A 14,191-nucleotide genomic window follows, 5' to 3' on the forward strand; every position below is an offset into this window, starting at 1 on the left:
TGTTACAGCAACCTTGGATGACACTAGTCTGCAATAACCATTCAGATTTCAGCTGAAACCAGTAAAAAAATTAATTATTAAGGGCACTGTCTAACAAGGATTCAAAATGAATTGCCCATTAGTCACATATTGGTCAGTGTTAATGGAAACAACTGAAAAGCAGACCAATGCAATACTAATAATATCAGTCATTTTGAATCAGCTGTATATAATTAGTGACAGTGTATCTGAAATTCATATATAAAAAAACAAAAAAAAAAAAACACTTTTAAATGCAGTTATGTATTCTTTCAAAATATTACATGTTCTGTGAATCCTCCAAGTATTCCCCCATATGCTATTTGATGTCACTGATCTTTATAACTCTAACCTCATAATAATCAACAAATGCTAAGCCTGTGCTATGTGAATGGCTGATATGGCCTGGAATGGGAAGTGACACTTCTGCTGTAAGCTTAATTGAGCTTACAGAGAACTATTCAAGTAAGAAAACAAATAAAAATTTTATTGTGTGAACATATTATTGTTTATTATTGTTGTAAATATATATATATATATATATATATATATATATATATATATATATATATTGTGGTAGTACGGATTCTCCAATCCTGGGACCGGGTTTTGGGACCAGCCAGCAGTCTGGCTGGATGATTGCACAGGTGGGTCTTGGGCTTAAAACAAAGCCAACACCATGGTTCTGGGCTCCACCCTCCCGAGGAGTCCAGGCGAGTAAGGGAGAAGAAGTGTGCATGTCTGCACAGATCGGTCTGTCAGAGCAGACAGAGGGTCCAAGCTTGTGGGCTGAAAAAAAGAAGCTAGTAAAGAGTGCTGAGGTACTGGGTGTACAGGAACTCTGTTAAAGAGCCAAGAGGGCTGCAGCAGAAGTCTGAGCAGCAGTGCTGCTAAAGAGAGCCAGGTGGCTTGGTATTTTTGGTTTCTACGTACATTATTGCTGTGGAAAGCTGTAACCCCTGTGTGGGCAACTATTTTGTTATCGGACTTTTCTTTCTTTAATAAAAGTGGGCCTACAAGCCCTTAAAACGGCATATCTGGCGTGGACTCAGCTCACTGGTAAGCTCTACCTTTAAGCTAAAATAACCCCCAAATATTACAATATATATATATATATATATATATATATATATATATATATATATATATATATATATATATATATACATATATATATATATATATATATATATATATATATATATATATATATATATATATATATTTTTTTTTTATCACGGTGTCTGGAGTAGGGATGAGTTTCGAGTTTGAGTCAAACACATGTTCAACTCAAACATTGCCTGTTCACCTGTTCAGCGAACAGTGAACAATTTGAGCTGTTCGCTGCAAATTCGAAAAGCCGGAACACCCTGTACAAGTCTATGGGAGAAATCTAAAGTGCTAATTTTAAAGGCTAATATGCAAGTTACTGTCCTAAAAAGTGTTTGGGGACCTGGGTCCTGCTCCAGGGGACATGGATCAATGCAAAAAAAGTTTTAAAAACTGCAGTTTTTTCAGGAGCAGTGATTTTAATAATGATTAAAGTGAAACAATAAAAGTGTAATATTCCTTTAAATTTCATACCTGGGGGGTGTCTATAGTATGCCTGTGAAGGGGCGCATGTTTCCCGTGCTTAGAACTGTCCCTGCACAAAGTGTAATTTCTGCAGGAAAAAAAGTCTTTTAAAATCACTCAATGAGTGTTCTCTGTATTACGGGAGCCGACAAGTCATTCATTGATAAAAAAAAAAAAAAAAAAAAAAAAAAGCGTGGGGTTCTCCTGAATTCAATTACCAGGCCCTTCAGGTCTGGTATGGATATTAAGGGGAACCCCGCGTCAAATTTAAAAAACAATTGACGTGGGGGTCCCCCTAAAAATCCATACCAGACCCTTTATCCGAGCACGCAACCTGGCAGGCCGCAGGAAAAGAGGGGGGGGGGGGCGAGAGAGCGCCCCCCTCCTGAACCATACCAGGCCACATGCCCTCAACATTGGGAGGATGCTTTGGGGGTCTGTGACCCCTCAAAGCACCATGTCCCCATGTTGATGGGGACAAGGGCCTCATCCCCACAACCCTGGCTGGTGGTTGTGGGGGTCTGCGAGTGGGGGGCTTATCAGAATCTGGAAGCCCCCTTTAACAAAGGGACCCCCAGATCCCAGCCCCCCTGTTTGAAATGGTAAGGGGGTACAAAAGTACCCCTACCATTTCACAAAGAAAGTGTAAAAAATGGTTAAATAAGACAAACACACTTTTGAAAAATTCCTTTATTAAAAAAAAAAAAAAAGATTCCAGTGGGGGTAATCCACTCTTGCTATCCAGCGACGGATGATCATCTCTCTGGGGTCCATCGATGGCTGATCTGATCCAGTGACAGGTGATTTTCAGTCTAGCGCAGTCCATCCATGCATCCATCTTCTGTCTCCACTGAGGAGACACTGCAGGGATCCCAGCGCTGACGTTTCTTATATTAGGAGGGCGGGGCCACCCGTAACCTGACCCCGCCCCCTCTGACGCTATTGAGGGAACCCAGGGGTTCCCTAATGACGTATGGGTGACCCCGCCCCCCTCTGATGTAACGCAGGTTTCCGTTACATCAGAGAGGGGTGGAATGACCCATACGTCATTGGGGAACCCCTGACTTCCCTCACTAGCGTCAGAGGGGGCGGGGTCAGGTGACGGGTGGCCCCGCCCTCCTAATATAAGAAACATCAGCGCTGGGATCCCCGCAGTGTCTCCTCAGTGGAGACAGAAGATGGATGCATGGATGGACTGCGCTAGACTGAAAATCACCCGTCACTGGATCAGATCAGCCATCGCTGGACCCCGGAGAGATGATCATCCGTTGCTGGATAGCAAGAGTGGATTACCACCGCTGGAATCTTTTTTTTATTTTTTTATTTTTAATAAAGGAATTTTTCAAAAGTGTGTTTGTCTTATTTAACCATTTTTTTACACTTTCTTTGTAAAATGGTAGGGGTACTTTTGTACACCCTTACCATTTCAAACAGGGGGGAGTCGGGATCTGGGGGTCCCCTTGTTAAAGGGGGCTTCCAGATTCTGATAAGCCCCCCACCCACAGACCCCCACAACCACCGGCCAGGGTTGTGGGGATGAGGCCCTTGTCCCATCAACATGGGGACATGGTGCTTTGAAGGGTCACAGACCCCCAAAGCATCCTCCCAATGTTGAGGGCATGTGGCCTGGTATGGTTCAGGAGGGGGGGCGCTCTCTCGTTCCCCCTCTTTTCCTGCGGCATGCCAGGTTGCGTGCTCGGATAAAGGGTCTGGTATGGATTTTTAGGGGGACCCCACTTCAATTTTATTTTTAATTTGATGCTGGGTTCCCCTTAATATCCATACCAGACCTGAAGGGTCTGGTATGGATATTTAGGGGGACCCCCATGTCAATTTTTTTTAAAATTTGAAGCGGGGTTCCCCTTAATATTCATACCAGACCTGAAGGGCCTGGTAATTGAATTTAGGGGAACCCCACGCTTTTTTTTTTTTTTTTAATCAATGAATGAATTGTCGGCTCCCGTAATACAGAGAACACTCATTGAGTGTTCTCTGTATTATGGGAGCCGACAATTCAAAGTGATTTTAAAAGACTTTTTTTCCTGCAGAAATTACACTTTGTGCAGGGACAGATCTAAGCACAGGAAACATGCGCCCCTTCACAGGCATACTATAGACACCCCCCAGGTACGAAATGTAAAGAAATATTACACTTTTATTGTTTCACTTTAATCATTATTAAAACCACTGTTCCTGAAAAAACGGCCGTTTTTAAAACTGTTTTTGCATTGATTCATGTCCCCTGGGGCAGGACCCAGGTCCCCAAACACGTTTTAGGACAGTAACTTGCATATTAGCCTTTAAAATTAGCACTTTAGATTGTGAACGTTCGAGTCCCATAGACTTTAATAGGGTTCTAAAGTTCACACAAAGTTTATGTCTGTTCGCAGGTTCTGGTGCGAACCAAGCAGGGGGGTGTTCGGCTCATCCTTAGTCTGGAGTTGGGCTCTAAATCCAAACAAATCCAACAATATACAAACATTATACTCAGGAGATGACATGATACCTCTCAGTCACTTGCTTACACACCCAAAACAGAGTACTGATTTATGTGCCAAATACAGCTCAGCATAATTGTACTTCATTTCTGTTTTTTTTAATGAGACAAGACTTGATGCAAAAACTAAAAAAAATTGCTGTGTATTAACCCCTATATGTATGATAACTTTTTGTTTATATCTATAATGAAAAAAGCTCTGGCTTCATGTTATTGTTAAGAAAAAGTTTTATATATAATAGATAAAAATGTACAACAACAAAAAACAAAACAAAAGTACCAAATATTAAACCGAAATTAGCACTCCTGGGAATGATATCTCTTCTCCATCTATAATACAAAAATCTGGAAAGAGATGTTTGAAGCAACCCATAAAAATTCTGTTAGCTATAAAATTAAGGAAACCAGGCTGAAATGACAAATGAGGCAGCATGTGATATCCTCTAGGAAGTTTCCACCTGACATTTTTCCTAATTGTTTTTGTGGTTGCAGCCAAGTTGGAAACCTTTTTGCATTCTTTTTCATGCTTCCTGGCACAAAATCTTTAGACCCAAGCTTTCTGGTTTATTTTTTGTCTTTTGTCTATCACTATTCCACCAGACCCACCAGTGGTGCTTCTTAGTTTCCCTAAAAGTCACAGCAGCAACAACTTCCAAATGTTACCTTATATGCCACCGACTGGCATATAGCAATCAGCTGGTTGTCTATTACTTTATCTTTCGACAATGTAAAAGCTAAGTTGCATCAAATTTGGCCATCAGAGGAACCATATGCCTGGGTGGAGGTCAAGTTTTATAAAGTTCTATGGGAACCTTGGTCCAGGTGAAGCTAGTAGACTCAATGGGGTAGATAAAATAGTAGCACTTAGCATCTGGTGCAGCTCTGCATTGTAGCCAATCAGCTTCTAACTTCTGCTTATTCAATTAAGCTTTGGCAATAAAACCTGGAAGCTGATTGGTTTCTATGCAGACTTGCACCAGATTTTGCACGCTCCAGTTTTAGTAAAGAAAGCCCAATGTTCCAACTCAGTCACTGGACCTTGAGTAAGCTGGAAGGTGGCAGTTGTTTTGGGGACTTGTTAGTAGTAACCTTAGACTGATCCCTGTGACTGGGTAGTGTACTTAAAACAGCACTGGGTACCAGCAGTATTGCATGGACACAAGTTAACCAGATGCCAACACAAAGACTTGCCTTATGGTCTTCAGTCATGTTCAATGCTAGCTACTACTCCTTGAAAATATTGTCCCCTAATTACTGACTACAAAGCATTTTAAATGTATCCCATGCCCAAGTTCCCCTCTCCTTTTGAAAACATACAAAAATATATCCCTTAAAAATTTCTTGGAGCCAGTGTGAAAGGACTGTGTTGGGGAAGGACCAGGTAATACCAGTAGCCCTAACAGGACAAATCTATACTTGTGTTGTAAAAAGCTGAGCTAGGCCACACCCTATCCAACCTCTAATGCTTCTCTATTATTTAGGGAGCCTGTCCATCACAATAAAAGACCAACATGCTTGACCATGCAAATTTTATTGACAATGATCTCTGCTTATGTATTCTTTTTTATAATATAGTCATCCTGACTAACTCAGGCTTTTGCTGCCCACCACAGAATCACAGGTTATTTATATAGTAAAACTACACTCAGAGAGAGAAGGTTAGTACTAGGGGTCAATCAAGTGTGCTAAAAAAAGAATGAGAGCAGATGGATGAGTTTACCAGTCTACTGTTCTTTCATTGTCCAATCCAAGATTTATTGCTTTAACTGAAGTAATAAAACTGAAAAAACCCTATGGGAGGTGAAAATGCTCCCATGTATCTGTTTCAGCTGTACATTTAGCTGCTTGGATGGAGTTTAGCTTTAAAGAGGAAGTAAACCCTGATGGGTTTACTTCCTCTTTGATTCCCGGCAAAGGTAAAGCATAATGGACTACTATGCATCGCATAGTAGTCCATTATGTGTCACTTACCTGACACAGGAGCCAGCAAAGTCACCGCTGTCCCCTGTAGTTCCGAGCGTCCATCTTCTTGGTGGGTCTCTACGTGGGTCTCGCTGCTCCGGCGCTGTGATTCGCCGGAGCAGCGATGACGTCACTCCCACGCATGCGCACGGGAGCCAACACTCGCGGCATATCGCCGCCATCTGCGGCTTACCCAGTGCGCTGTCTTCAGGTAAATATCTCCTAAACCGTATCGGTTTAGGAGATATTTCTTGGACCTACAGGTAAGCCTTAATCTAGGCTTACCTGTAGGTCAAAGTGGTTTGTAAGGGTTTACAACCACTTTAAGATTCATACTTACCCTGATATGTGTTCTCATTGCAGTTGTGCATGCAGTGGCATTTGAATCAATAAAGTACCGATTGACATCATGTTCTGTAGGGGTCTTTAAGCTTTTGAAACAAAAGGCCATTTCTTGGTCATTTAGACTGCTGGAAAAAAGGACTATGAGTGAGAGTAAGCTCTAATATGGCATTGCAGAATGTGAGCCTGGATACACAGGCTGTGATTTGCCAGAATGTCTGGCTTCTACACTCCTGCCCACAAAAAATATCTGTAAGTTGCCCTGTTTTAGATCTGCAGGTTATCCTGTTGTATATATGCAGGTTTTCCTGTTTTAGAAATGCAGATTGCTCTGTTTAGAATGTGATTGGCACACATAAGCTTGCACTGGAACCTGCCCTATTCCTGCAGTCACGAAACAACCGTAGACTTGGAGGACCCCTGGCCTACAGCACACATGTCACAGCTTCATTGGACTGCTGCCAAATTATCATTGAAAGAATGAGTAACAGATCACGGGCAGCGACTGTTAGAGCCCTTTCACACTGAGCCGCGCAGGGCGTTAGTGGTAAAGCGCCGTTAGTTTTAGCGGTAATTTACTGTCGGTTTAGTGGCTCTTTAAATGCACCTGAAAAGTGCCACGGCCCATTCATTTCAATGGACAGGGGTGGTGGAGGAGTGGTGTATCCACTGCCCCAAAGATGATGCTTGCAGGACTTTTTCTAAGGTCCTGCAAGCGCACCACTCCAGTGTGAAAGTGGCTCTCACACTGGAGCTGCAGGGGAGTTATTTTTAAGGTGCTTTACAGGCACTATTTTTAACCCGAAAGTGCCTGAAAAATGCCCCAGCATGAAAGGGGTCTTAAACAGTGACAATGTTGGGTTGTCGGAACAATCCATGACTCACTCTTGTTGCTTTTCTGGTCCTTGACTAAAAAAAAAAAACAGTAACAGCAGAAATTCCAACCATGTGTAGGCTCCATCAGACATTTTCCATCGGAATTTCCTACAAACAAAATTTGAGATCTGGCTCTCAAATTTTCCAAAACAAAATCCGTTGTCGGGCTTGCTTCGGCAGCACATATACTAAAATTGGAACAATACAGAGAGGATTAGCATGGCCCCTGCGCAAGGAAGACAGGCAAATTCATGAAGCGTTCCATATTTTAAAAAATAATAAAAAATCTGTTGTCGGAAATTCTGATCGTGTGTACACAATTCCGGCGCACAAAATTCCACCCATGCTCGGAATCAAGCAGAAGAGCCACACTGGCTATTGAACTTCAATTTGCTCAGCTCGTCGTACGCGTTGTACGTCACCGCGTTCTTGACGTTCGGAATTTCTGACAAGATTTGTGTGACCGTGTGTATGCAAGACAAGTTTGAGCCAACACCCGTAGGAAAAAATCCTTGGATTTTTTTGTTGGAATGTGCGATCGTGTGTTCAAAGCATTACTGTTACTGCAGCTGTCTTGCAACTCATTGTAAACATATCCACCTACAAGTCATAGTTTAAGGATGTCTGACATTGTGTATATTCATCTATGGTGATTGGATTAAAAAAAACAATACCCCAGTTATTTATTTATTTTCTAATTCAGTATTCTTTATTGAAAGTTTTTTAATTTATGTACAAACCATTAAATAACATTTATCTTTTTGAACCCTTCCCCACCCCTTTCTCTAAGGGGATATATTACTAATATAACTTTCACTTTATAATATGTAGCGGTGACACTTTGGACAAAGTGTCATTCATGTGTAAATCTAGTTTTTGCCTCAGAATGCTAATGGGGTTCTGAGGGTTAATTGTGTAGGTTAACTTTGACATCAGTTTGGCTGGGCTGTGTGCAGTGAGGTGCACATGACAGGCCAGAACCAGGCCTGGTTGGACTTTTTGGGTATCAGCTTCCTCTGAGCCAATCAGTGGGTGTGCTGGGCCCCGCTGAGGAGTTTGGGGAGGGGTACTTAAGATGTTGAGGTCACGTGCTATGGGTGGTTTGTTTGTGAGGTCCTAGTGGTCTGTTCCTGTTTCTGGACCAGGGTAGCCCCGCTTTCACCCTTGCCCTCTTTTCTCATACGAGACTGTGTTGTTGGATGTTACCCCTGCAAATAAAAACCTTTAAAAAGGACTTTATTGGTGTCAGCATCCAAAGTTGTGGGGTACCAACCCTGGGAACCCCTAGACGTGGAAGAACAAGCCAAGCGGAGGTAACCAGTAAGCCCAAAAGTTAAGGCCGCCCTGCAAAGGGTTATGGCCTCTATAAATATGTGCTTATTTCAATTGCAAACATATCCAACCTACAGGTCATAGTTTAAGGATGCCTGACACTGTATATATTCATCTATGGTGATTGGATTAAAAAAATAAAATAAAAAAACAATACCCCAGACATCAGTTATTACATATTTATTGGTTTTTAATTTTTTAAGTTTACCTCTGGTCAAGGTTTTTTCTTGTACATATTTACAAAAATTAATCTATTTCCATTTGACATACTAACGTAGCATTGATGGAATAGTCCTCTGGACCAACCATTTTATTTTTGATGAAGCCAAGACATGTTGTCTCTTTATAAAAATTCTGTTATTTGTACTTGCAGTACTGAAAGATGTTCAGTAGTCACAGCATGTATTTCTAACACAAGATTCGATTTATTTTTTCACACTGTAGAAGTAAAAAGTCATATTTTCAGAGAATAGGTTTAGGTTTACATGTGGTCTAGGGTAGTTTTCAACTTTATAAAAGTATACATACTTTCTTAAGATTCAAAGTTGAACTGCTAGTTTGTTGGGGATGTTATTTTATTTCAAAACTGTATCTATAACCAAAACTTTTAGTGCTAGTTCACACCAGATGAAAAATGCATGCACAGTGTGTTCCATGTATTCCAATAGCTCTAGTTCACACCGATGCAGTCAGTTCCAGTCAGTTTCTGATGCAAAACAAAAAAAGTGGAACATGCTGCATTTTTTCTGCACAGAATTATACTGGAACATAGCAAAACCATATAAAAAAAGCACCGGAATTGCATGTGGTGTGAACTGTAAGAAAAAAAACTCATACAGAATGTTTCTGGAGTGCATTTATGTGGTGTTAACTGGCCCTTAAAGTTTTGTATAGCATAGGGAAGGATTACAATCCCTGTCAAGTCTTTATTGCCTGTAAGTTACCCTCTATGTTTGTCCTGGTGACTGCTGTCACCAAGACAGTAAATGATGGGAAATTCAAAAGTTTAGAGTTGTCACCCCAAGAGATGAGGGCAAATATTCCAATGGGGACACCTGTTCAAGTGACAACTGTCTAAGCGGGAAATACCCCTCACTTTTTAGAGTTTTTCTTTCACATTCATCTCCAGGATAGGAAGTGAAGGAAAATCCTTCCAACTGAACTTGAATAAACCGACAGGGATTCTTATCCTTTCCTATTCTATCCAAAATTAAAAAAAAAAAAAAAGTTGGGCCATAACTGTTTAATTAAAAGATTTGCTGACTTCCTCTTTTTATATACAATATTTTTAATTGGTAGTACTCCAGGTGGTCATGATGGATTTACTGTAAGAAACAGAAATACTCCCAGAACCCACTGGAAGTTGTCTGTGCAACATTCCTTGTTGTAGGTAGTGGCAATGGTGCTCAGGATCCTCAAGACTCATAGGGACTTATTAAGATGAGTGGTTAGCTGCATTTGCAGACTCAGCTAAACAACGTGCCCTTTCTCAACAGATACAGTGGTTTTGCTGCATAAAATTAATGGCTGTGTGCATCTTTATTCACCTTTCATTCACACACACCTAAGATGAGCGCAGGAACGGACATTGGCAATTTGGCATAGCTCCCAACCATCCTTCATTTAGAGGGACTCTATTCCCATCATTCTTCGGTGTGTGTCCTTTTAGTCTGATGTATTTGTCTGATAGAGAAAAAAAGATTTCAAGCAGCATGGTCCTTTATTTCAAGACAGTCATACTATACCTCATCTGCAATAAATAGCCTTTCACCTTCCTGTTCACAGACTTCTTTACAATGCATATGCAGTTCAGTGTATATTCCTGGTTAGCTTCAGTGCTGAGATAAATTACTCCAGTGTACAAGCACAGAAGTTACACCATCCTAGACAAGCCATTTAAGATAGCCAAATATGCCAAACTCAGAAGAAGACCAGGCGGAGATGTCAACACTGCCAGGGGACATTGAATTGCTGGAAAGAGATAAATATTGCAGACTTTAGTTCCGCTTTAAAGTATGGCCAAAATCTGAAAAAAATGTAATATTGCAGCATATCAGTGCTTACTTGTGGTGTCTTCACTCTTTTTGTTTATTTCAAGCTAAGTACATTTTCAGCAAGTGCAGAACTGTACACCAAAGTAAGATAACAAACAGTGTCACCAGTCACCCCAGTTCTTCTCTAAGAACCACAGAACCACCACCCCTATTGATATAGAGAGGAGGAGGTGTTATTAGCCCAAGTCAGGAGCGCCACCAATATGGTAAATCAACACTGTTGCCAGAGAACAGAAAATTTGTTACAGACAGGATCAAAAAATTAAGGAAAAGCCTATGAAAATCAAATGCAGCCACCACATCTAGGGACCGATAAGCTGCAATTGGATACTGCCTGAAATGGCCATTTTTGCAACAAATGGCTGTCTTCTGTGATGTTGCTACCTGTGTGTGTATCTGTGTACATGCCCACTCACACATACAAACACACCCACAGGAAGGTGCAGTGACCAACAGTGATTTTACCAGGCTCCATGTGACTGAAGAAACTTGCAACCTGGCCCAGCCCCCATCTCCATAAGGGTCAATCTCCTGGGCACAGATCTACTTCTTGGCCTTCAGCCCTGTCCAGGGCCTACACTTGCAGGCTTTGCTTAGATCTTAGGTGTTTGGCTCCCATGTCCCAACTGCACTAGGGCACCTTCCAAACTGTGGGCACTGGCTCACCTATTACATCACTACAGGAGGGCTCTGACTAAAAAGGGGTCCATCACCTGATGACACTATCTTCTGTAACCAGATACTATTCTGGAACAAAGCCAGACTAGCTAACAGCACCTACCTACAAGTATACGTTGTTCTATTTCACAAAATACAGAAACCTGCAATAATTCTGTTCAATATACAGCAACCTAAAGTAACAAATCATATGCATTATTTTGCTATTTTGACTTTAGTTCGTGGAATTTTGGTTTTGAATGGTATTGGTTACTACACAGTATGCGTAGACATTTGTTTTCAACCAAGGAAGGACCAATATGTTAAGATTCTCTTGGTTCAAGAACACAAATAATATGCACATGATTGGTTTTACGAGGATTCCTATATCCCTAAAAAACTGTTACTTTTTTTACAACTAAAAAAATACAGCCCAGCAAGGGAATTTACTGTGAGCACTTTGAGCTTCAAGCCTCGTAATCATAAGAAATGCCATATATTCTAAAGCATACAGAGCATGACAGTAATCTACAGAGACAATGGCTGTCAAGCTGTGTTTGATGTTTTTCTTTTATAATTATGTCATTTCTTTCTGTAATATAAGTTAGATCTGTATTCATCAGGAAGTAGACAAGAAATTACAGATCTACTGACTGCATTATGTCACTCATGTATTTTTAAATACCATTTTCTTCAGTAAATGCCTAAGGAGCCACATCAGTGCGATGACAAGACCCTTATTTTTAATGCACTTGGCATACTTCTTTCAGGCAGTCATTTCTTTCTGACAGTGGCAATGTCATATTTCTCTTTGTAGAAAGTTTAGATGTCCCTTGATCTGCTTTGGTAATGCAGCAAGATGTATCAAATCCTTTGAAGAATTTGTAATGATTAGAAGGACTGCAGGTAAAGAATGGACCTCAGTTCAGTAACAGAATGTCTTTAGAGATATCAATCTCTGCTTCCCAGTGTCCCATTGAAATATCGCTCTCTCTCTTCACTGACTCTGCAGTCTCCCAACAAATACCATGATCTCCCCCAGAAAAGCAGCAGATGTCCCGGAAACAAGATCATATAACTAGACTGGGGCAGTCTGACAAAAGGTACATTTATAGAGGTTTCTTAAAGAGGAAGTAAACTCAGAAGAAATATGCCCAGTAATCATATGGCCATTGGCCACTATGTATAGCATTTATAAACTCACCAGAATAAGAATTAGCATTCTAGGATCTTTTTTACTGTTTCTGCAGCTTGGTTTCTTTTTTATCTGTTCCTACCTAAGCTGGCGCCATGTTTGCAGTTGCCTTCTGATTCCTGCCTCATCTGTACTTCCGCCCTTTCCTCTCTGTCAAAGCCAGAACCTTGTACATGCTCAGAAAAGATCAACCAAGCCCCTTTTTTTTATACCACTACCATGGCAACAGCCCAGCAAACCAATAAGTGCACACATGCAAATATCCTCCCTGTGTTAACCATGACACCCCCCTATGACATAGCTGGTCACATGGGGGGTTTCAAGAACACGGATCTCATGGGATTGTGATGCCATGGAGCTCTGCTATCAGAGGCACAGTACATAGATGCATAGACAAAAAAAGCAGAACGGTAATATTATGTCAATATATTGCCACATCCAGTATTAGAAGCAGAATGGAAAATATTCCCTATGGTGGACTTTAAAGGCACATATGGATAGAATTGAAAGAGTATAAAGAGTATTTGTATTACAAAAAAAATATTTATTCATGATTAAACATAGTAGCTAAAATTATGCATATGAAAACATGAAAAGACAGAATGTCTAGACAGTTCATGATATTGTCACCATATTTGTGAGAAAGAAAACATATATGAAGTCCTCTTTCACCCAATGCGTTTCAGAGTACAATCTTTCCCCTTTTTCAGGGATGTATGAAGCGGAAAATATATCTATAACATAGTTAAAGAACAGTAAATGTCTGGTAATATAGAGTTATAGTAGAACAAATGACTGTATAGAGAGTTTAACTCATACATTTACATAATTTTTGGTGGCAAGAAGAATTTCAACATTCCATCATATAACGTTTAAAAACAAGAGAAATACTTATGCAGTAAGAGCTGTGTCTGCAGATTCTCTATTTCAAAGCACATAGGCATCAAGAAGAGTCTCTAAAGGACCGAGTGCTATAAATGGAACCCCCAAGGAGACGGTTTATCTCTCCCTCCACATCCCACAGCAGAGAAATGGCCAAAGGCATATAATGGGGCCAAAGCGGAAAATCCTGAAATAAAAATCAAGTTGAAATGTAACCCTAAATGGGAACAAGGGTGTACTAATGTAATCATTTGTGTATTTTCTATATATCCCCTCAATCTAAATAAAATAATGTACCTGAGTATAGCCGAGGTGCACAGCCAAAACAGGATAGGCTACATCAACAGAAGAGGCGACAGCAACTGCAGAGTATACAACAAAAGTCTATTAATTAAAAATATCTGAGAGTGATCTAATACTGACAGGATGTGTAGAAAGAAGGTATCTGAAGAGGCGGTGTGTGTGTGTATATATATATATATATATATATATATATATATACACACACCACCTCTTCAGATACCTTTCTACACATCCTGTCATTATTAAAAGGGGGGGGGGATCAGATAGTAACAGGGGGATCAGATAGTAACTTCCTCTACCACTTACTTTTATGCACAACACTGATGCTCTGGGATGGCTGGTCAGCAACCCGCGATCTGGGCTTGCCAATCCGCCATCCCAGAGCAGGAGGTCGTGGGCCACATCAGAGGGCTCCATGGGCCACATGTGGCCCCCGTGCCACTGGTTGGGCACCTCTACTTTAAGGATTAGTTAATTGGAATTCCACTTTAAGTATAT

The 14,191-nt window shown here is 40.8% G+C and overlaps 1 non-coding gene across 1 annotated transcript; it reads left to right on the top strand.

Annotated features, from left to right (window-relative positions):
• Window positions 1-7,434: 7,434 nt before the first annotated feature.
• On the top strand, window positions 7,435-7,541 carry LOC143990683 (U6 spliceosomal RNA). Its single transcript, XR_013277405.1, has one exon. It is a non-coding gene; the product is annotated as a U6 spliceosomal RNA (small nuclear RNA).
• The last annotated feature ends 6,650 nt before the right edge of the window (window positions 7,542-14,191 follow it).

Source organism: Lithobates pipiens, unplaced genomic scaffold (genome assembly GCF_037356315.1).
Source record: "Lithobates pipiens isolate NorthernLeopardFrog02 unplaced genomic scaffold, aLitPip1_a1.2 Scaffold_18, whole genome shotgun sequence".
NCBI classification, from domain to species: Eukaryota; Metazoa; Chordata; class Amphibia; order Anura; family Ranidae; genus Lithobates; species Lithobates pipiens.